The following is a 22,837-nucleotide window of genomic DNA, read 5'->3' on the forward strand; positions in this document are numbered from 1 at the left end:
GTAATTTGATCTCAAGGTGGGGAAAAAGTGAATAAATATTGGGTGTTTGGGTGTAAGAAGACTGAAAATAAAGAAATTAACACAACCGCCCACTGTTAAACCATTTTGCATTAGGCGATATTCACGACAGATTGGTTGCATGGTTGAATGGTTACACCTATACTATTGACATATAACCCACATAGTTTTATCACTGGGTAATCGGATACACCATTTGGAAGTTCCTGAGTAGTTGTCAATATTCTGTAAGAACCAACTTTTGACGTTCTCATGGGGGCCTAACGTCCGAGGGGATATAGCAAGGCTTCAAGTAAAATCACCCATTGCGTCCTGTTTGACAGTCACATTTCTATACATCATTTCCATTCTGGCCAGGACCGCTAGTTCTGCGCAGGCCCGTTTTACTAGGGCTTTGCTCCAGTCCGCTACCTTGGGGCCCACAGCTTTAAACCAGCATGTAGCTGTGCACCTCTTTGCCAAAAACAAGGTTAGATCTATCCTTTTTGTCAGCTGCTTTCTATTTTTACCCAGCGGAAATTACCCGAACAAGCATGATAACGACATCTGAATTAACCATGTGGCTCCCATGGTGTGCAGTTTGTCCACAGTCGCCTCCCAAAAACCTCATCGAACACAAGACCAAATCGTATGTCGGAACGCAGCTTCTTACACACTGCATTTTGGATACTTGATGTCTCTGGGCGGATACATTCTATGCAGTCATAACGGTGTTAGGTATGCCTATGTAAAATATTTTATCAATGTCAATCGCAAATTCCGAGACACAGATTTGGTATATGAGCAAATTCTTTCCCATTGGTCATTCTTCAGGAGCGTTCCCAAATAGTTTTCCTAGTTACCCTTAACTTTTAGTGTCCGCTTTTTCCTATTCTCCAACATGACGTTAAATATTGTGGGTACCGGTCTCCGCCCATTCTCTCAACTGTATAGACATTCCAACAATGGACTACCCTTTAGTTCCTCTGCAAGACTCGTCCAAGCCGTGCGTTCCCTCCATGTGAACCCTGCGTAGTTAAGAAAATGTCCCTTCTCAAGCCCGCCCCCAGTCTCTGCACAGATCCAAATATGGTATGAGCTGTCTGTTCACGAATACATCTCCCCATGCCAACAAACCCTTCATTTCCCATCTGTCCATCAATTTCGTATTCAGTACCTTCCGACCTATATTTACGCCCAACAGGATATTAGGGGAGTACGAATGCATCTCACCTGCCATCGTAGGCCCAATTTGTTTACCCAAATCAAATGGGTATACCTCTTTCATTTCTCATGGTGTTTACCACAATACATTTTTGAGTATATAAGGGCTTGCCAAACCCGCTAGTAGTCGTAATTCAGGTGTTATCTCATCAGACAAGCAGTTGGGCAGCCATATAATCTGCTAAGAAATCCAGCACTTGCAAACCCCCATGCTGTATTTTATCTTGCAATGTAGTAATGCCACTCTCCTACGGTCCTCTACACACAGTGCTTCACGTATTAAGTTTTTCAGTTTTTAAAATGTACTTTTAGGAATATTGTTTGTTATGTTGATTGCTATTTATATAGTGCCAGTTGCCATGGGTATGGCCTCAAAGCACTGTGAGGTTGAACGCCCTTTGGAAAACCATGGCCAGCGGATTGAGAAGTGATGGAGTTGTAAAAAGTGTGTGAATTTATAGAAAATATGAGGTAGCAATGTTGGGAGCGGCTAGGTCCCTAGCAGCAGCCTGTGATTTAACATAGGGGAACGGGTGCTATGAAAGTGTCAAGAGTCTGAGGATTCATAAGATTCAAGGTATATGAATGGCTGGACTGAATTTTGCATGGGGCACTGCTGTATTCTGTTGGACGTGCTGCGGGTGATGTATGTTTAGGGTGGGTGTAATCTGGCATTGTGTATTGCAGTTGTTTGAGACTGAGCGGCACAAGCCGCTCGAGGGACGCAGCTGTATTCCCTGGGATGCAGTGCAAGAGGGTCTGGTGGAGAGAAACCGTCTTTGTTAGAATTGGTCATGCAGAGTGTATTGTATAGATCCGGCTTTGGAAGTACTATGTCACACTTATTGACTTCTCCCGTCTGCCCAGTATCCTGGGAAGGGTGGGCGAATAGTTTGTGCCCAGGTGGGATCCTAGCTAAGTATGTTTGGGTGCCGATGGGGAAGAGCCAGGTTTTGACAGTCTTCTGTAAGGCGAGGTGGTCTTCTATGCGGTGGATGGTTATTGGGAGTGAGTTGCAGATGGTGGATGCTTGGACTGAGGAGGAGCGCCCCCTTGCGCAATGATTTTGTTGCTGGAATGACAAGAAGCAGTACTCTGTAAACTTATGCTGCATGTATTCCAGTCCTTTTTTGTGAAGGGCTGTATGGGTGATGCACATCACCCTGAAGGTGTATAGTCACCCGATTGGAAACCATTGTAGGACACAGAGGGTGGGGTTGATGTGTTCTCTGGGACCTAGGGATGAGACTCGTTGCTGTGTTTTCTACTTGTTGGAGTTTTCTTATCTGCGATGCAAGGGCCTCTAGGTATAGTAAATTAGCATATTCTAAGCGATAGAGGATGATAGCAATGATCGGTGAGACTCTGTGTGGGAAGGCCAGGTAAGGAAATGGGAGTGGGAGGGTGCAAATGTGAACATAACAGCATTTTATCAAAGTTAATCTGATGAGATCGGGTCAAGTCTGTGTCCATAATGCATCCAACATGTTTTACTGTGAGAGGTGGTGGGAGGTGTGCCTAGGGAGGGTGGCCATGGGGTTGGTTGGGGGAACAGGGCGATCTTGCCCCAGAGCATGATCTCGGTTTTACTCGGATGGAGTAGGAGGTGGTTGCCAGTCATCCAGTGTTCGATTTCTGAGAGACCAGTTGCTAAATCAGTAGAGGTAGAAGAGGGGCTCTTGGGGATTCTGAAGATTTGTGTGTCATCTGTGTAATTATAGCACGATAGGCCATGGCATTTTGGTAAAATAATACAACAGACGGGACAATATAATCCTCTTTGTAAGCGATATAGAGACAAGGCAATCTGTTCCAGACCAACTTCTCAATCCTCTCAATGGCACTCAGTGTATTTTCCCTATGAGTGTCATGGAAGTTGCATCTAATCCTAATTAATGCCCAGACAAGTCAATGTTTGTCTCCCGTTTAACAAATCTGTGGCAGTTCCAGCTTCGGGGTTCCTGCTGGCATTGCCAGAGGGTAAATACGAGATTTATTCTTGTTCACTCAGATTCCCAGATTCCCAACAAAGTATTAAATTAATCAAACCTTTCCATTATAATGGGTACATTTTATTCCAGGTTGGGGACATATAACATGTCATCAGCACATAATGACCAGGTTTTTTTAATGGGTACAATAGAGGTATTACACAGGCTAGTTCTGAGTATCTGTATATAATATCAAAATGTCTACTTCTGGATTCATTGAATATTGTGGCTTTCTATGTAAGGGCTTACTTTGGGTCCATTTGAATTTCCATGAGTTCACAATTGGGAATTAACCTTGCATCATTAGCATGCTGCGACCATAACTCTTGGGGCACCGAAGCTAAGCGTTCATCTAAATCCTCACCTTCCCTAAATACATCCTTTTGTTAATCTGCACATAGCAATTACCTCGCTTTCATGCTCCATGGGAATATCTAGACACACAATATGAAACAAAGGGAGAGGGCATCACCATTATAATCGATTTTCTACTGTATTCAGTATTGTAATAGGACTGCCGGGCACATGTATCATCGAAGAAAGGACCTTGGGCTGAAGTAGCTTTAGGTGTTGTGTGCTCACATATGAGTTTTGAAAGACCATGCAACGTATGCAAAATAAATCTCAAGATACAGTAATTCAAAGAAATCATTTAGTGAAAACAATGTTCCACAAATCAGGCACAGAGGTGAACAGTTGCATAAGGCCAGGGCATTTTGGATCATGAATCCATCGTCAGGGCCAATCTGTCCTTCGCAACAGCAAATGTCTGTGCAGATCAAAATAACATGTCCTCGTGTTTAACGCACACCATTATCTGTGGGTGTAAACCAAGGTACGGTTAATAGCATAGATGTGCAGCAAGTAGAAATGCATTGGCCCAATGTATCTGTTCACCTGTGTGCCTGATAATATCTAGACACCCCCCTTTTGGAGTACAGTAGATGGTACAGCTAATTCTACACACAGTTTCTCCGAAGTAAGTTCATTCGGGACAAGAGGCTCAACAGAAAAGCATTGTTTAACCAAACTCGACACTGCAATGAGAGACAGACACGAGATCTCAGAAAGCACATGTTTGATCACAACCGCCGGGAGATCATTCACTCTCGTAAGGATGACAACTGCGCTCAAAATGCACTGTCTGACTCCAGTATTTATAGGCAAAAGCTCACAGTATTAGCATATTTTGGAAACATAGTGCCACAAAATCCCTCCTAGCTATAGAAATCTCATAAAACATAAGTTGGCTTACCCTGATTAGGTTTGCACAAACAAAGAATACTGCATTATTCAAATAAAAGTATACACATTTCCTCATACAAATGATTTGAGGACAGAGAGCCTTCCTGATCACACCATTTACTCATACGTGACCTGATGGTTTGAACAAAGTTTTAGTTCCCAGTTCCTGACTCTGCCCACAGTCTAAACGTTAACCAAGCTACAGAATCTCTCTATATGCTCAGCTGACTGTGGCATGTTATCTTCTTAAGCAAACAGAACTCTCCTTCACTGTGACATACACTCCATTTTATTTAGACACGCCTCTGCAAAGAGCATGTACATCTGCACAGATGTTCCGTTTACCTTTGTCTGTTCCCGAAAACAATTTGTGATTCTCTTGTAACTCAGCAGGCAGCACAAGTACTTTAACCTTTGCAACATAGGATGTATATATCATTCTCTTTGTTTTGGGTTGTAATTGTTTTCCTTTATTTTTTCCCTTGTATGTGTGAAATACTGTTCTTATTCTATTTTCCTTAACATTCCCCCCTTTAGTTGATTCTTCAACTATAAGAAAAGGATTCTCTCCTCCTGAGCAGATGGTGCTTCTTTTCTGCATTTGGATGGTCTGGGTGAACAATGCCATATGTGGTATTATTAGCAAACATTGATGCCACCTTTGTCATGAACCACCAAATTCGTCCATTCTGGACTTCATGGTCCATGATGCACCGCGGCATGAACTCAGTGATCCTTCCAACATGTCCGACGGGCCTGAAACGTCGCGCTCTATCCCTTGCGCGCAATGTTCGACTTCCTAGAAAACAGTCACACCCCGCGGCTCTGCGCGTCTCAACACAACTGCTTGGAGGTGTTAGATGTGTGTTGTCGAGTCTGCTTCCCTGTTTTTTCCCTATTCCCCTTTTTCCCCTTCTTCTTTGTTCCTGGAGCCCGTCCGAATCCCTCCTTACCTCTTGCCCGTTCCTCTTCCTCGATTCGTCCTGTGCTCGGTCCTACGGTGTTTCGGACACTCTCTGAGCTTGGGACTCTACCCCTTCCTGGCTTCATGTTCCTGGATACTGAACGTTACCCGGCGAAGGAGAGCCGGCTATCTCACGCTGGAATCCGAAGACCCGAGCCCAGGCCTGTACAAGTCTCGGACAGTGAGAAAGAAGGAAGTCACTTCCAAGAAGGTCACAAGCAAAGAGAAACAGGTGAGAAGGAGAGAAACTTGTGACAACCTTTTGTAGTATGCTTCTTGCAGCACGCTAGGATGAGTTGAACACAGCAAAAGATCACCACTATAATCACTAGTATAGGAAAGAGTGCTTTAAGAAGGCAAGTGGCCCACAAGGGTAACCAAGAAAACCAACTTGAGAGCCAGTCTGTTGGTTATGCCACCCTCAGCTTTCATAGTTGCTTGTAAATTGTACAAAGCGTCTATAGCCTGGGAAAGAGTTCAGTTTGTCTAATCATTTGTAGGAATACAAGTGCAACAAGAAGTTCCCAATTGTGCACACACGCCCTCGTCAGTGGCTGGTAACAACTCTAACACACATCAATTCTGCAAGCCCATATGTCGTACGGCCTGTAGTTCTTCTCTGACAGCATTAAGGCCATCATCAGTATACTTAATACATTTAATCAGTTAATACCTGGTGGTTTACAGCCATCGAGCAGTGGCTTTAGTCTGATAAATTGGTATGATTGATCCCAAAAAGATTTGAGCATTGTTGAACAAATGAAACACTTTAAATTGTTCAAATCCAAAATAAATTACTGACCTTCGAACACAGTGATGGGCCAGGTAGATATCCTTTGACATAAGGGGATGGTGAAGCTAGTTGTTTTTGGACGCCAGGTATAACAAGTACCTGGGTGTGCAGGGTTACCATGTAATATAGGCCTCTCCAATCAGGAGGCAGGCTGACATATGTGAGGGCACCGCATACCCAGTAGATGTCCATTAGGGTTGATGTTCCACCTTGTAGTTCTTGTATCTCCGTTTCATTATCACAATTCAGCTTAGCACCTACAGGCACACTTCCTTCTCCCCTGAAACACAAAGAAAATCATGATAATTTTATTTTTTTGGTGGGGTTTGGTATTTCCCCAAACCGTGTAAGCCTGTTAACACACACTCTCCAGGCTGGTATACTCTGAGCCGTAGTGTTATTAAATATATCAGTTAGGTTTGTTCCTATAATTCCTTCCCTCCACACAAGCCTGCTGGACGGGGTACAGGCCTCATGAACATATACAGAAACGTTGATATATAATACGGTTCTGAAGCCAGTCTGTAGTTGAATTCCCATTGTAATGAATACAGATAATGGATGGTACCGTCAAAGTAATAACCATTTTTTCTGATCCTTTTTTTCCAATCCTCTGTAATGTTTCTGTTCTAGTTTGAAGTTTCTTAAAATTACTGTTAGGCAGAAACCTGTGCAGTTCCCTTAGGGACCACTGCAAAAGATTTAAGACTACAGGTGTTGGCAGTATACCCACTTGGTAGCAGTCTGTACCACCCAGATTTACCTGGTAGCTGTCGCTGAGCAGTCAGACTTCCCTCAAGAAGAGTTAGGCAGTATGCGAAGTATACTCGATAGGCACTCAGATACAATAATACAAGCAAACACTGACCAGAGCTTTGGTATCAAAGTATATAATTATTTATTTAAAAACACACAGTTGAAACACTCCAGCACTCTTATTGTAAGATATTCTAAACACAGTTTATTGTAATATGTACACCCCTTTTTCCCTATCAGATAAATCACAGTAAAACACCACTTATTTTCATACAGAGGTGAGCGCTTAACTAGATTGCACTCTAATAAGTTTGTGAGAAAGGGAGGGAAAAAGACAGAATATGAAGAGGTACACCACTCTAAGATTCAGGAACACTGTTAGCAAGGCAGAGAGCAAAAAGTCACTGGTGAGCCAAAGTCCAAAGGCTGGGCCCACTCTTAGAGAGAGCAGAGCACAAATGCGCCCAAGACCACACAGTTACACTAGGCTTAGAAAGTCTTGCAGAGGGTTCAAAAAGAGTTTAGAGAGGCTTTAAGAAAGTTTAGCCAGGGTGTCCCAGACTAACCCAGGTTCGAAAGCCAGGGGCTAAATCTACCCCGTACAGTCGGTAGCAAGGGAAGCCAGGCGGGACACGGTACCTTAAGTGCGAAGGATCCTCCAGCGGTGGCAGTTGTTCCTGGTAGTGGGTGCAAGTTGCGTCGTCATCCAGGGGAAGAGAAGATCTCGACTTGGAGGAAAGATGAAGGTCGTTCCACTACCAGGGAAGAAACCAGCCGCAGAGTTTTCCGGTTAAAGGTGGTACCTTTGTTTCGCGGTCGTGGTAAAACGTGGTATCCCGGTTGCCGGGGTGCTTGGCACGGGCAAGGCGGCCACGAGGTATGTCAGGAAAGCGAAAAGACGGTGAAACTGGTTATCCCCACCAGTCAAAGGAAGAAGGCTCTCCAGCGGGAGATCTCCTCTGTCATTGGGAAAAGTGGTGAGGCAGTCCAGCAGGGCTCCACCGGTGGTGGTGTCGTGGCAGGTCGGCTCAGCTTCTCCGTTGTCGGATTCTTAGGTCCTGTGGCGACTTCTGAAGTTCCAGTCCCCAAAGCCCTGCTTTTATGCAGCAAACCCCCATTCACTCAGCCTAGCTGTCACTCAAACATGCTACTTGGGCCAATCAGGATGGAGTGCGACTTGAGTTGCCTAGGGAACTCAGTCCAGGGTGCCTAAATTCCCCTCCACCCCTCCTAAGTACCCCAGACAGAGTGGCACCACTTTGGAGGGCTTCCCAAAAAGTGGAACAAAGGGCTCGACTTGGGTTGGAGTCACAGAAGAGAACACAAACGCCATTTTAGAATCAAGTTTTGGCAAAAAGTACCAACCAGAGAATTAATATTAATTAAATAAACCAGCGGTATGTTCGAGGCTACCGTAAATAATTAAATAAAGTTAGTAGCCTAAAACAATGGGAAATCCCATAGGAAAATATTTGCGGTTGAATATAAAAAGTAGTATCCACTGCCACCAGCCAAAACTCGATCAGGGGGTCGGAGACGTGCCCCCTCGACTAACAGACCCTGGGACAATCGAATTGCCCCAGCCAGTACGTCCTCAATATGATGGTTTGTACTGGTTCTGTTCAGAATTTAAGACTAGTAAAGTCAATGGTGACTTTAAATGCCCTGGGAGACAGTAGTTAGTCCCAGGGTATGGAGTCTATACTGGGGGGTCACTATGACACCCCTGTGTCACTGCACTGAGGGTGCTGTGTAACAGACATCACAAAAACACATGAAGCCCTATGGAGTAAAAGACCCCATAGCCCATTAAACACATCTTGATTCAAAGTTACACACTCAAATCATGCCCAAGGGTGAGGGTAAAAGAGTCTCACTCTTGGCAGGAGAAAAAAATAAACCCCAAAATTCCAGCAAAGCTGCTGGGGGACTCACTAGGTTAGGAAATTCAGCCTAAACAGAGAATTCTCCCTAACAATTACTAATGACCATTACAGTTTCTGAAAATTCCTTGTCGAAAACTTGATACGTTTACTCTAACTTTCCCTATTTTAATAATCCCCATTGTATGTATTTTTCCCCTGACACGACATACAGTCAAGTGGAACAAACACGTGATTGTCCCAGGATCTATTTACTTAAAGGTTTGTAGCTGAGGTTTAGCTGTTGTGTGCGGTATGCAGGAGCAAACAAAATAAGATTTGTTGGTATTCTGTCTTCCAATCCTCTGCCTGCTCCTATACCACAAATTAAAATGCAAATGTGAATCCTCAGATCTATTCGATCTATTCATGATTACATGAGGATCTTCAATACTACGTCTGAATCTAGCGACTAAAGAATCCTTAATGGCAGCTCCATATTGTATTCTGCTTCCCCGTGATTAATAGGCTGCCACATATCATGTTTAGAAGCATTCCATTGGTAAAATGCATTATCTAAAAAAAGAAAAATAAAGCACAAAAAAGAGAAATAATAAATGTGAAAAGAAGAATTTTAGTTTGCGTCTTCTTGCACACTGCTTTCTCCCCCTTTTTTCTCTTCCGATGAAGGGGAAGGGCCATGCCCTTTCTGAGATCCGTCAAATGGGGACATGGCCTCTTATTCTTCAACTTCACTGTAGTGGGAGTGGCAAATGTCATGTATTTGGAGGTACATCTGACCGATTTTGTTAGTTCCCTAAGATAGCCTTGAAACTTCCCTCCCAATACATATGCAGCAGTATGTGTATCTGAGGACTTGCGTGGAAGTGAGGTGGGTATGAGCATAAGTCTACCAGTAACAATTTCATGAGGCGTTAAATGAAGATCTGATCCTGGTCTATTTCGCAATGAAAAAACCGGCAAAGGCAAACAATAAAACCACATTTTCCCATTGTCGAAGACAGTTTAGAGATATCATTTTTCAACAAGCCATTCGTACGCTCCACATTCCACTAGCCTGAGGGTGATAAACACCAGATAGTTTGCGCATTTGACATACTGTTTGAAAAAGAGCATTAACAAAATGTGTACCATTATCAGATCTGATTGTTTCAGGAATGCCCCAGCTAGGGGAATACCTCTTTTACCAAAAACATGGTGGCTGACTGAGCATCTGAGTGGAGTCCTGGCCCTGTGTCATTCCATCTTGAAAAGGAATATACAACAACAGACATGTATCTAAAGGTTTGCCATCTATCTATCGTATCAATGCAATCGATATGCAAGTTGAGAAAAGCTTCTGCAGGTTTTGGGAAAGTCACCTGGATTGTTTTCAACGTGGTAGTGGTAGACTGCTGCTGGTACACAACAAATTGGTGTAGGTACATTAAAACCATCGCTGAGAGGTTGGGCATACACCATTAATTATGTAATTCACCAATGAGGAATTGTTTAGGGGCGTGCCTGTAAATGTAGTTGATTTAGTGCTAATAGAAGCAATGCTTGAGGCATAATTACTTTCCCTGTGTATCAGGGTCTAACACACACCCCCACGCTTCCCAAAACACGTTTTCTGTACTGAGCGCATCCTGTTGTAAATCTGAAAGGTGTTATGTGCAAGAAGTGGATAGGACATGTCTCTGGAATGTCATGCGCAGGGGAAGGAACAAACATGCGTTCTGGAGTTGGTTCTTGTCTGGCAGCGTCTTTTACTGCCCAGTCAACAAGCTCATTACCTTTAGAAATTATGTCATTTTTGATAGTATGGGCTGCACATTTGACAATTGTGGTAAAAAAAGGAATTATGAGAGCCTGGCGCAGGCACTGTAGTAGGGTGGCATGCATGACAGGTGAACCATCAGTCTTTTTGTACCCCCTTTGCTCCCATCAAAGTAATCCTGAGTGAACAGTGGTAGTAACATATGTAGAATCAGAATAGATTGTAACAGGTATTCTGGGGCAGGATTCAAGATCGGTGATAACTGCAATGAGTTCATCCGCCTCTGCTGAATAATGGGAAGGAAGTAAAAGCTGTTGAACAATCGCTAGGGTCCCCTCATGTAACCCTGCAACTCCTGCCCTTTGTGTCCAGTTCCAGTGCCTTGGTCTATTTGGTGGAAGACCCATCAACAAACAATACCTGGCTTCGGGCAGGGGATCTTCAAATACAGTTACCGCATCAATAGGTACTTTTTCATAAGTGGTACGATCATGCACTTGCTCCCTGTGCTCTACTGGGCTAGAAATAAAGCTGGGTTTACTGTGTGACATGTCAATATTAGGTCTAGACAAAATAACCTTATATTCTGCTGATGCCTACTGGGTAATAAGAGTAGATTTAGATTTTTCCAAAATTGTTAAAACGGGGGGGGGGGGGGTAAGGAGTGCTGTTGTACGCTGAACGAAAATGGCTGCCTGATTGCAGAGCTCTGCACTTAAAGATATCCTGTTGATGACATCCTGCGAACGGAAGGACCCCAGGGAAGAGAAAATATAAATGACGGTCATCAGAACATTACCACCCTTATCGGGTTAAATCCTGAGGCGCTCTCAGCCCCTTAACATGTATATCAGGCACAGCTGCTTTCTACCATGCAACAGCTGTGTGTCTGTATGCACGCCAAAAGGCGACAGGCTGGCCCGTGAAGAGCTGTGCGCAGACCGGGATGCCACATATTGAGGGACAGCTGTGGCGGGGCCCATATGGACTGTGCGTCTTTCCGGTAGTTCTGAGTTGCAGGAGGACCATTCCATGCTGTACCTAGTAACATTGTAATATTCGCAGATGGCCGCTCACAGCAGCCTCTAGTGAACCATGGACGACCCAGGTGCATGACTGTACCCCAGCCGCGAGCCCCATACAAAGTGCAGAAAGTGCCGTTATGCGACCCAGGCTGCAGTCATTGGATGCAGCACTCAGCACTAACAAGTAGCAGCTGCCCCTCATAGATCACCCGTCACTTCATTATAACACTTGCTGCACAGTGTGTGCGAACGCTGTGAAGAGTTAATCATTACACATTACTACCTGCAAGAAAAGGAGAGCGGAATCAATAAAGAAATATTGACAGAACTCTTAACTGAAAGGGTGCCATAGACACCAGAACTGTAACAAGACTAAAGGCTCCACACCAGCAAAGCGCAGTAACCCAGCAGAATCTCCCTCTACCCCCCCAAGATATGACCGAAAGAGGCACAAAAGAAGGAAAAAAGGGCCCAATGGACGTATATACCAACATGGTATGGTCTGAAGAGGGTGCTGCTGCTTCTCAGGACCCCCCTACGAAGACACATGCTCTCACTGACAAAAACCTGGACCATTACATGGTGGTGAAAACTAAGTTAGATGACGTAGGTACCAATATATCCTCATTGAGAGCAGACCTACAGAAATAAAGCAATTAGATCACAGCAGCGGAAAACAGGCTGGGGGAACTAGAAAATGTAGTAACCATACACAAGAAAGGCATTGAAGAAATCAAGAAGGATCTAAAGGCAGTCCGGGTAAAATGTGAAGATTTGAGTCCTGATCTCGCCGAAACAACATCAGGGTGGTGGGTATGTCTGAGAAAACCCTTAACGTCCCCATGGAAACATTCCTGGAAGATGCGCTGCAAACAATATTTCCGTAGGCACATTTTTCATCCCAGTTCCTTGTGGAGAGAGCACATAGGCCCCTGGCTCCGCCACCCAAACCAGGAGCCCCACCACAAACAATTGCCCGACTTCTACATTACCAGGACCAAATACTTCGGCTGGCACAGGAAAAAGGCGCCCAGCAAATCGATTCGGCCAGAAGCCACATCTACCCCGATTTCTTCACAGGTTTACAAGCGGCTAGGCGTAATTTCGACCAGGTCAAGAAAGCCCTCAGAGAACGGAAAACCACATATTCCATGATGTTTCCAGCCAAGCTGCGGGTCCAACATGCCAGCAGAGCTCACTTTTTTGATTGCCCTGCAGGCGCCATCGCCTACATTGAGCAGAACATCCTGATTCCGCTGGGAAACGGTTGACACTAACAACGTTCTGCTGTAAAGCCCCATTGGCCACTGCAGAATGTCAGTGTCAGGAATAACCTAAAGAAGGTCCATCAAGTTCGACTGATCCAAATAGTGCAGCTTGTGCATATTAAACATTTGATGCTGATGGTTGGGGTCGCACGTTTCCTCCTACTGTTTCAGAACTTGTTGTTTACGAAAGGGTATACACTGTCAAGTTGGGGGGATGTTGAGGGAGGAGTTGGGGATATAAAAAAGGGAAAATGTGACGGGCAATCATGGAAAGATTGTACTCATTTTGATCTCGTTTGGACTAGAACTACAACACGTGACTGACCAGGGTGACACCTGGACCAGACTACACGATAAGACTGCTCAAATGGAACATTAGGGGCCTGAGCAACCCTATTAAGGCACAAACAATACTAGCCTATGCTAAAAGACACAACATTCGGATCATGATGCTACAAGAAACCTGTGCTCAATATAATGCTGTGGACTCCTTTGCCCATAGCTGGGGTACTCTGCGACTCAGCGTGGACTATTTGACACAATCAAGGGGTGTCCTGATCCTCATACACCACACCCTGGGCTTCCGAGTAACTAAGTCCAAATTTGACACAATGGGGAGATACGTGATTGTATGGGGGACCATGCATGGACAACCCACTGTCCTGATCAATACATATAGACCGAACATTGATGATCCAGACTTCTATCTACAAATAATAGAGCTAATATCCCCACTGGATACAACTAGAGTACTATGGGCAGGGGACTTCAACACCATACTTGATCCACTCATAGACTGGACCTCCAGGGTGCCCCCATACGCACACTAAGGTGGCACACACCATCCTTCAAAGTATGAAATACGTGCCTCTAATCGATGCATGGAGGGAGACACATCCGCGAGGGAGGAAATTCACCTTCCACTCCTCAGTTCATGACTCTGGCTCACGCATAGACTATTGGCTTTACCCACCAGAATATGTCTCGCACACAACGGATTGCACTATATTTCTGCACATCATATCTGACCACTTTGTAGTATTGTTAGAGATTACACTACCCTGACAAGACCGCAGCCTGAAGTTGTGGAGTATGCCGCCAGCTCTTACATGATACCACAATAATTGCCCCATTATGGGTAGACCTTAAGAAATACTTTGCCCGCAATGAGGGATCAGTGGATACCACGGCCACAGTATGGGAATCCTTTAAGGTTTGGATACATGGTCATATACTATCCCTAACGCACAGGTCACTATGAACTATAAGATCATAACTACAGCGGGCTGAGGACCAACTGCAAGCACTTGAAAAAACACACGCTCTGACACCCGGAAATGCAACACTAGCTCCCCTTCAGGCTCAACTAGATGAGTTTCATAGATTGGCAGACAGAGAGATCCTGTATATCACCACCCCTGCTAGGGATAGGAGATATGGGGAGGGGGATAAGGGGAGTAAGCTACTGGCTAGACTGGTCAAATCTGAATGCAACACTCAACCAATTACCAGTGTATACATAGGAGATGGGGGAAATACGCACAGATGAGAGGGCAATCAATTAAGTGTTTTTGGAATTTTACTCATCCTTGTATGATAACATGGACACTGTCACAGAAAGAGAAATCATCCAGTATATAAAAGCGGTCCCTCTCCTCACTCTTTTCCGAAGCCAGAGATGCACTAGCGCTCCCTCTGACCACTGAGGAAATAGGACAGGCGATAAAAGACCTTGCTGCAGGGAAGGCCCCTCAGCCAGATGGACTGCTGGTTGATCTTTACGAATGCTACATTCCAGAGCTTGCCCCCGAACTATTAGTGGTATGGGAAGAAGCCATTGTCACTGGAACACTCCCCTCTGTCATTGAGGGAGCAGTCATCCCAGTTATGCTTAAACCTAACAAACCCCTGCAGGAAGCGTCATCCTATTGCCCCCTCTCACTGATCAATGCAGACACTAAAGGGTTTGCTAAGGCTATAGCAAATGGGCTCATCCTCCACATGGCCCAATTGGTACATCCCGACCAATTGGGATGTATCCCTACCACATCCACCTCCCTAAATATATTCAAGCTATTCGCAATTATCTCACAGTTAGACCCCAAAGCCAGGGTGATCTCAGTCCCCCTCGATGCAGAGAAGGCATTACATTCTGTGTCATGGAAATACATGTTTGCTGTCTTGAGTAGGGTTGGGTTTGGGCCCCAGTTTATAGGCCTGATCTAGCGTCTATATAAAAACCTTTGACATGGTCAGGACTAATCATGCCATCTCATCCAGATTCCCTCTGCGCAGGGGTACACGACAGGGCTGCACTTTGTCCCCTCTCATAATTCACGCTCACCATTGAACGGCATTGATACAGCACAAAACTCTACTCAAGGTGTTCGGATAAGGGGGCTGCCGCAACTCATCTCGTTGTATGCAGACAACACTCTGCTATATATTAGGGACCCCGAAGTCAACCTAGCCCCCATCATGCAAGACATAAATACATTTTCTAGAAATTCGGGGTATAGCATAAATCCCACCAAATCAGAGATCATTTTGTTTGAATTTCAGCCTTGGAGCAACTGTTGGCGATGCCTGATATGCTTTGGATATATTGTAAAGGAATGATGAATCTGTCGCAGTCGGATTAATAATATGGAGGCTGACCAGTATTCAGTTAATACAATAGAAGAGATTCTCAAAATCCGACAGTTTGCGCCTGATTCAGGTTGTTTAATAGAATGATGCTTGGTAACTTCAATTGTATGTACACGCTCTTCTAATCATAAAAGAAAACAGTTAGTCCTCTTATGGCCTGCTTCAAATTAGGTTTTATTGTACTTGTCCACTGTTGCGTTGACTCTCTCTTTTTAAGTGACTATTTTAAATATGTGTCCCTCAACACGCTAAGTGTGCCCGTCCGCGTCGCCACCATCTTTGTTTGGGAAAAATGCTGATTAGCGTTTACAAAGGTCTTCACTTTGGGATATTCTGTTTTTGTCTACATTTTCTAAGACAAAAATAATCTTTTTTAAACCATGTATATTTATGGTAAATATGAATAGCTTAATTCAGAACTTTGTGTCTGGAGTGCCGATCGTCACAGGTGTAATGCATGCAGTGAATCATTTTTAAAAAAGAAAACATAGTCCACCTAAAATAGGTTGAAAAAAACACTGTTTTAAGAATTGGTGCGACATTCTTTTTCCTGCATGTCTGGAATCGTAATCCTAGCAGGTGCAGTACATACAATGACATTTTTTAGAAAACAATTTTTAGACTGAGAAGACTATAAGCGAAAAGAAAATGTTTTGGAAAAAAGAGATTTAAATGTTGTATTTTCCCAGCTTTTGATGGCTGAACTGACTCATTATAAGCTATTAGTTGCTAGCTCACTAGAGTAGATAGTACATCTGTGTCATCATTATGTCCAGTATGGCATATGTCAAAAAGACATCCATTTAGCTTCTTAGCACCTCAGGATCTTCTCTTGATTTCCTTCCCGCGGTGTAGGAAGGTTCTTTCGATACCAAAAATGTGATCTCTTCATATGAATATTGTTGATGTACTTTTGAAAAATGGGCACCCAAGGGAAATCTGATGTCTTTATTGTTGATTATTTTCAGATGTTCCAATATTCATATTTTGAGTGAACTAATGGTTCAGAACAGAACTGCGAGACTTGTCCTTGGCCTCAAGCCCAGGGACCGTATCTCTCCAGGACTGAAATCTCTACACTGGCTCCCAGTGGCTGCGAGGATAAAGTTCAAAACCCTCTGCATTGTCCACAAGGCCTTCTGGGGCCTGGGTCCTAAATACCTTCAACTCTCTCTTCCCAAATATCTTCCTTCCCGAGCCCTTCGCTCATCCGCCTCCAATTCCCTCAGGGTTAGCCGCTTCTCGAAGCAACGAGCTGGGGGTAGATCTCTCTCCGCGGCAGGGGCCTCCCTCTGGAACAGCCTTCCTGCCTCCCTGAAACTTGAGGAGAACCATCTCCGGTTCCGGAAGCACCTCAAAACCTTCCTCTTTGCTTCTGCTTTCTCTCTCCCTCTCCCCTGCTGAACAGCTAATTTAATTCCTCACTGAAACTGCACTGATCCTGCAACTGGACCACTCTAAACGGCCTCGGCCCTGGGCCCTGCCACTCTCCACTTGCACTGATGCCCCGGAACCCCTTTGCACTGCGGGACTGTCTCTGTATCCCTACAGCCCCCCCCCCCTCCCCCAGCACTTGTTCTGCACTTACCTCACACTTGCCACCAGCTGGCCCTATTTATTTATTTATTATGTTATGCCACTTACCTTGTACTGCACTTCCCCCCCTCCCCTTCCCCTTGCACTTTTCCCCCTCCCCCACCCCTGCACTTGCGCAATCTGAATGACACCTGGCCTAGTAAGATCGTTGTCTGTCTCCCCTTGTCCCCCCCTCCCTGCCTCGTCGCGCCTTGAAACACATGTGTATAGGCGCGTTACAAATACCATATCATATCATATCATATCATATCATACTGCCTATGTCAAGTTTCTGGCAGATGTATTGGATGCCATATAACACAAATTTGGTATTACAGTTTATGAATTGCTTGATGTTTTTAGTTTTTCCATTTGGCAATACAAAGTCCTTTTTGCCATTTAATGAGTTGGGACATGCTTTGCAGTTTTCACATTTGAAATTCCCTACCAGTGGAATTTTGCCCCACATCTGGGGGAGACCTGTTTCATCTTTTTTTTTTTGTGTCAAAATGTGAAGGACTGAGTAGATCTTTAAGGTTTTTTGCTTTTGTCAAGGTAAAATTGGCTTTTATCATCTAGAAATGTTGTGATGTCTTCATCTAATTGTAGAATATGCCAATTCTTTGCAATTATCGATCTAATGGTTTTGGTTTTTGAACTAGAAGTAGTTTGAATCAAACCAATGAAATTAACAAAATCAGATTCATGTCGTGGTTTGTTGGTAAGTGTTCTGCTCTCGTCATGTTGTTAATTTTTATAGCCATCCAGAAAGGAAGAGGAAAAGGAGGGGCAGGAGGGGGGGAGCATTACGAAATCTTGCATCAAGTTTCGAAAACGTGCAAACAAGATCAAAAAATGTAAGGCCCAGCAGGAAAACCTAATAGTAAACCTAACAGAACAGTATCTCTCTCCAAGTCTCAAAACCGCTCTATACAAAGGATTATCCTTCGGCCCCCAGGACTACCAGACTATTTTGAAACCAATGTAGATCTGTATAGATTTTTCAGATGATTAATACCACTGACACGCGAGGTGGCTTTGTTGGGCCCACTGCTGCCCTTTCGTTGGTCCCCCTGTCCGGCACGATACCTGGGTGCGATTGTGGCCACAGATCACCAAACCTTGTACTCAACTAATTAAGAGTCCTATATTTCCCAACTAGAAACTAAACTTTGGAACAATCTAACGGTATCTACCTATGGCCACATAGCATTATTGAAAAGGATAGTGGTAGCTAAATTACTCAACATTACTTAAGCAACATACCGATATGGCCGGGGAACTCTTCTTCGCTATGCTTCGCTCAATGGCATCCACATTTGTTTGGGGTGGAGGTGCAAACAGAATGAGCTGAACGAAATTGACACAGTTATGATAAAGGTGGCCTCGGTGCCTCAGACTTTGAACTTTATTATATTGCTGCTTAAGCCCAATTTGCAAGGCATTGGTTTGCTGCCACTGAGAACTACACCTATCTCCAAGTTGAAAAATATGCAGCCTCCCCGACCGACATACGTTCTGTACTATTCACGAGACTCAATAGTAATTACACAGCTGTGGACCGTGTGGGTAGTACAATATAAGCTTGTTCTAGAATATTCGAAAGGGTTGGAGTCTCTGTCCCATACTACAACTACACATCCCCTCTCTGGTACTACCCACGTATCTGCCCATGACACAGCATTGCAAAGAGCACGGGACCCCCAAAAACAACTGACTATTGGGGAATGTTCCCCAATGGCTCCTTTGTGACACTGAGGCCCTGATTCATGGATCTGCGCTGAAAAAACAGGATTTGTGTGCCATTATGCCCGCAAATCCCTGTTTAACAAATGGGGATTTGCGGGCAGAATGGCGCATAAATCCTGTTTTTTTTCCAACGCAAATAATTAATGAATCGGGCCTATATGATTCCGTGCCAAGGTGGGGCATGGACCCATCAACGCACTACAGTACCACCGGATGAGAGCGGCATTCCAACACCTGTGTCCCTCCATCCCCTCTGAACTAGAAACTCGCCCATTCATAACTGCCTTTATGACACTGGATGGGATAACAGGTGGCATCTCCACGCTGTACAAAACATTACATTCCTATACCCCTACTCGTAATAACATAAAAACAACATGGGAAAGATACCTGGGCCTGGCACTAGATTATACGCGATGGACCCGGTGCTGCCAATTCACGAACACCGTATCCCTCAATGCGAATCTAAGACAATTTAAAGTCCTGAACCATCTGCAATTCACCCCCCAAAAAATGGAACAATGTATCCAGAGTAACTCGGCCAGATGACCAAAGTGCCAGGCTTTAGAAGCGGACTCATTCTATATGTACTGGGCTTGCCCACCCATACTGAAGTTCTGGGAAAAGGTGTCAGACACCCTCAGTGATGTACTAGACATCCCTATACCTCCTACTGCAAAGAAATACCTGCTGGGCGATATTGGAAAGGTATCCATTAAGCAGCAAAGGTTATTTAATCTAGCCTGTGTAATAGAAAAATGTAATATTTTGAGAAACTGGAAAGCTAATACAAAGACCTGACCTATGAATGTGAAGAAGGCTTTGTCACGCTTGTCTTGCCCACAAACGGGTCCAAGGACATATGGGCCCCATTTCGCACATATCTAGCTGGGCTACACAAAGCATCAGTCATCCCTGGTATCTGCTTAGCTCTGTACCTTGTAATACTGTATTGTGTTTGAATTATATGTAAATGTGCGCCGAACCACGAAATAATTGGAATGGATAATGTAACCTGGTTGTAACCATCAAGTAAATAATGTTTTTAAAAGAAATATGTTAAAATAGCATGTTCCACACACGTCAATGGGGATCCCATAATAATGTTAAGTGATTTTTGGACGGACAGCAAATGCACCTTCGACCAGAGCCTGCTCACAAGGACTTAAACCCTGTATTACCTGGTCCTGGATACCGCTGTAATATGCCAGTGGTTTGTGACCTAAGGTGGTCTTTCTTTTGGGTTAAGACAGTAGTCATCAGTTGGCTGCCTTAGTGTAAGAACAAAAAGAACAACTTGGCACAGTCAGGGGTCTCTACATTTGGGGCTGACACCATAGCCATTTTTAAAGCTTGGAAAGCCTCCTTTCTCTCTGGGGTCCACTCTATGTAGGCTTTTTGTGTTAGTGTCTCCTTGAGTCAAATTTTACCCTGTCCACCTTGTATCCTTTGTATGCCAGTAATGACAAAATAGTTAAAGAATCTTGCTGACATTGTCCAAGTGCAACCCTCAGCCCTCCAGTTAAGGTGTGTATAGGCCTTTTTACACACAGAAATCTTGTCAATACAACCCTTTTAATTAATTCTTACTTGTGTACCACTTACATAGGCTACTTATGGCAGCACCCCCATAAATCATGGAGCTCACTGGTGACAGCCTGGCTAGTAGCAGCTTGCAAATCCACTCTTTACTTTAGTAATGGACACAGTTCCTTGAAAGAAGCAACTGGGATGAGTCCTGGTCTGTTTAATTGTATTAACGCTCAACTTGTTAATGATTCTATCAAGATAATACTTTCTTAGTAATGTAAAATGGAATGTGTGTTCTGTTCACTTTGTACAACTGCCTGCATTTTGTAGGTTACAGGATTATTAAAGCATCTTGAATCTTGAACATGCTTTCCACTTTGCTTTAGGACACATGTAGTATTGTGTAAAATGAAAATTGTCTTAAACAAGGGCTGCATTTCTTTTAATCAAAGAAGCACACCAATTGAATAGCGGGCATGTGGTCTGAACTTTTAACTCCCTTTCTGACCACCCACCGCAAGCCGGTATAATGGATACAGGTAGAAGCAGTTCAGTATATATTTTCAGTGGCACAGATTGTACCTGTAGCTCTCAACAGGACTGCTATATATTCAGGCAAAGTAGCCTAATTTATCATCAGAGCTGCTATACTGCACACATGCCACGGAACAATGCCAAATATTCACAGCAGGCTGATTGCATTATGCCCACATGTCTTAGCAGGACTGCTATGTTTTGGGACAGTACCTGAATTTTTTAACATAGCACGAACATGTGTTGGCATTTTCTACAGCAAGCTTAAGTACAGAGCAAGAACAGTGTCTGAGCTCTTCCCACCAACCTCTGACAGCGTGAGAAGATGGCATTGCTGTCATATACTTCAATCCCTTCTTGCGCTTCTCAAAACATCTGCTTCTCCCATTTCCGATTACTGAGTCCCACTGCAAAACATCTAGCACATCCCAAAGCCTCATTATGAATCTCCTGACTAATGTAGGATAGTCCAAACAGGCTTAGAGCTTTTGACAAGCAGTTTATGTCAGGCAATCCTCACATGGAACTGCCAGTGCCCTAACCCTATGTGCCCTTCAGTGTCAACAGCCTGTTGGGAAAGGCCGCTCAGTGGGCAAATAACCCTGCTGCAGAGATTAGTGTGTAACCTGTTGGTTTGTATCCTTTAATGAGTCTGCATCAGAGATATGCTTTTAAGATGCAGGTAACATTTAATTGTAACACAGTTGACTTAACTTTCCACTTATGAAAAATACTACTAAATATTCAGTGATTCAGAACACGCACATTTCATCTGGGATGCTATGCTTGTAATGCTTAGAACACACACATCATCAGGGCTGCTATACCTGTGATTGCTCAGAACAGACACATCTCATGTGGGCTGCTATACTTGTAACGGCTCAGAACACACACCTCATTGGGGCTGCTATACCTGCGATGGCTCAAAACACACATCTCATATGACCTCTTGTAATGTCAAACAGTGTTGGTAAAGAATCTGCATTCAAGCAAGTGCCGAATCTGGTCAGACAAACCTCTAACTCTATAATTCCCAGCATACTGACCAAAAGAAGGTTTGCACACATCTAAAAAGGAGCACTCAATGGTAAAGCTACACTAGATTGTACATAGGGCATTTTCAGCTTTTTGGATATTTATTGGTGTGATGTTAACAGAAAAACAGGAGAGGAAGAGTAACTCTGAAAGATGTGGCGGAGGGAAGGGTGAAGGGTCAGAGAACATACTAGACAATCCAAGAGGGGCGTGGCTATGAGAGCCATGTAGGAGGACGCGATCTGGAGGAGCTTCCGAGATCCTGTAATGATCCGGGTGAAAAAGTGCGTAATGATGGGCCGACGACCGCCGAGAATACACGTCGGTGTGTGAATGATTGGGCCACGCGTGGTGAACTCCTGGATGGTGCAGGAAGAACGACGGCAGAGACCTGTGCGGAAAAGATAAGGGGCGCCGGAGATGAAAGACACAAAATGGCCGACCTATGCCCGGAACAAAGAAAGGAGCAGGCCGCACGGTGACCGAGCGGAAGGGGCGCACTGATTGCACACTTGTCATTTGTGCGAAATACAGGTCCTCTGGGTCATGTCGAATAGAACGGTGAGGCCGAAGGCGAAACAGCCCACCTTAGACGACTTCGCTAAGACGTCCCCGGGGCAAGACAATACCAAGAGCAGGGACAAGCCGCCCGCAAGCGGCATGACGACTTCGGGCGCTAACCAAGAAGTCCTAGCTGCGATTGCGGACCTAAGGGCGGCCTGGTAATCTAAACTCGAACTAGCCGTCACTGAACTGAAAACGGCACTGGACCTCAAGGTCGGAGAGGTGCAGGAGGACGTTAATCTACTCCGACAGGATGTCAGGGCCTTGGCGGAGCGCACGGAGTCCCTTGAGAAGGA

General features: G+C 44.4%; 1 protein-coding gene across 3 annotated transcripts in view; it reads left to right on the plus strand.

Moving 5' to 3' along the window:
• Positions 1-22,837, plus strand: part of LYRM1 (LYR motif containing 1) — a 501,749-nt gene that overhangs the window by 150,401 nt on the left and 328,511 nt on the right. The window lies entirely within an intron of this gene.

Source organism: Ambystoma mexicanum, chromosome 2q, assembly GCF_040938575.1.
Source record: "Ambystoma mexicanum isolate Mex_15411 chromosome 2q, UKY_AmexF1_1, whole genome shotgun sequence".
Lineage (NCBI taxonomy): Eukaryota > Metazoa > Chordata > Amphibia > Caudata > Ambystomatidae > Ambystoma > Ambystoma mexicanum.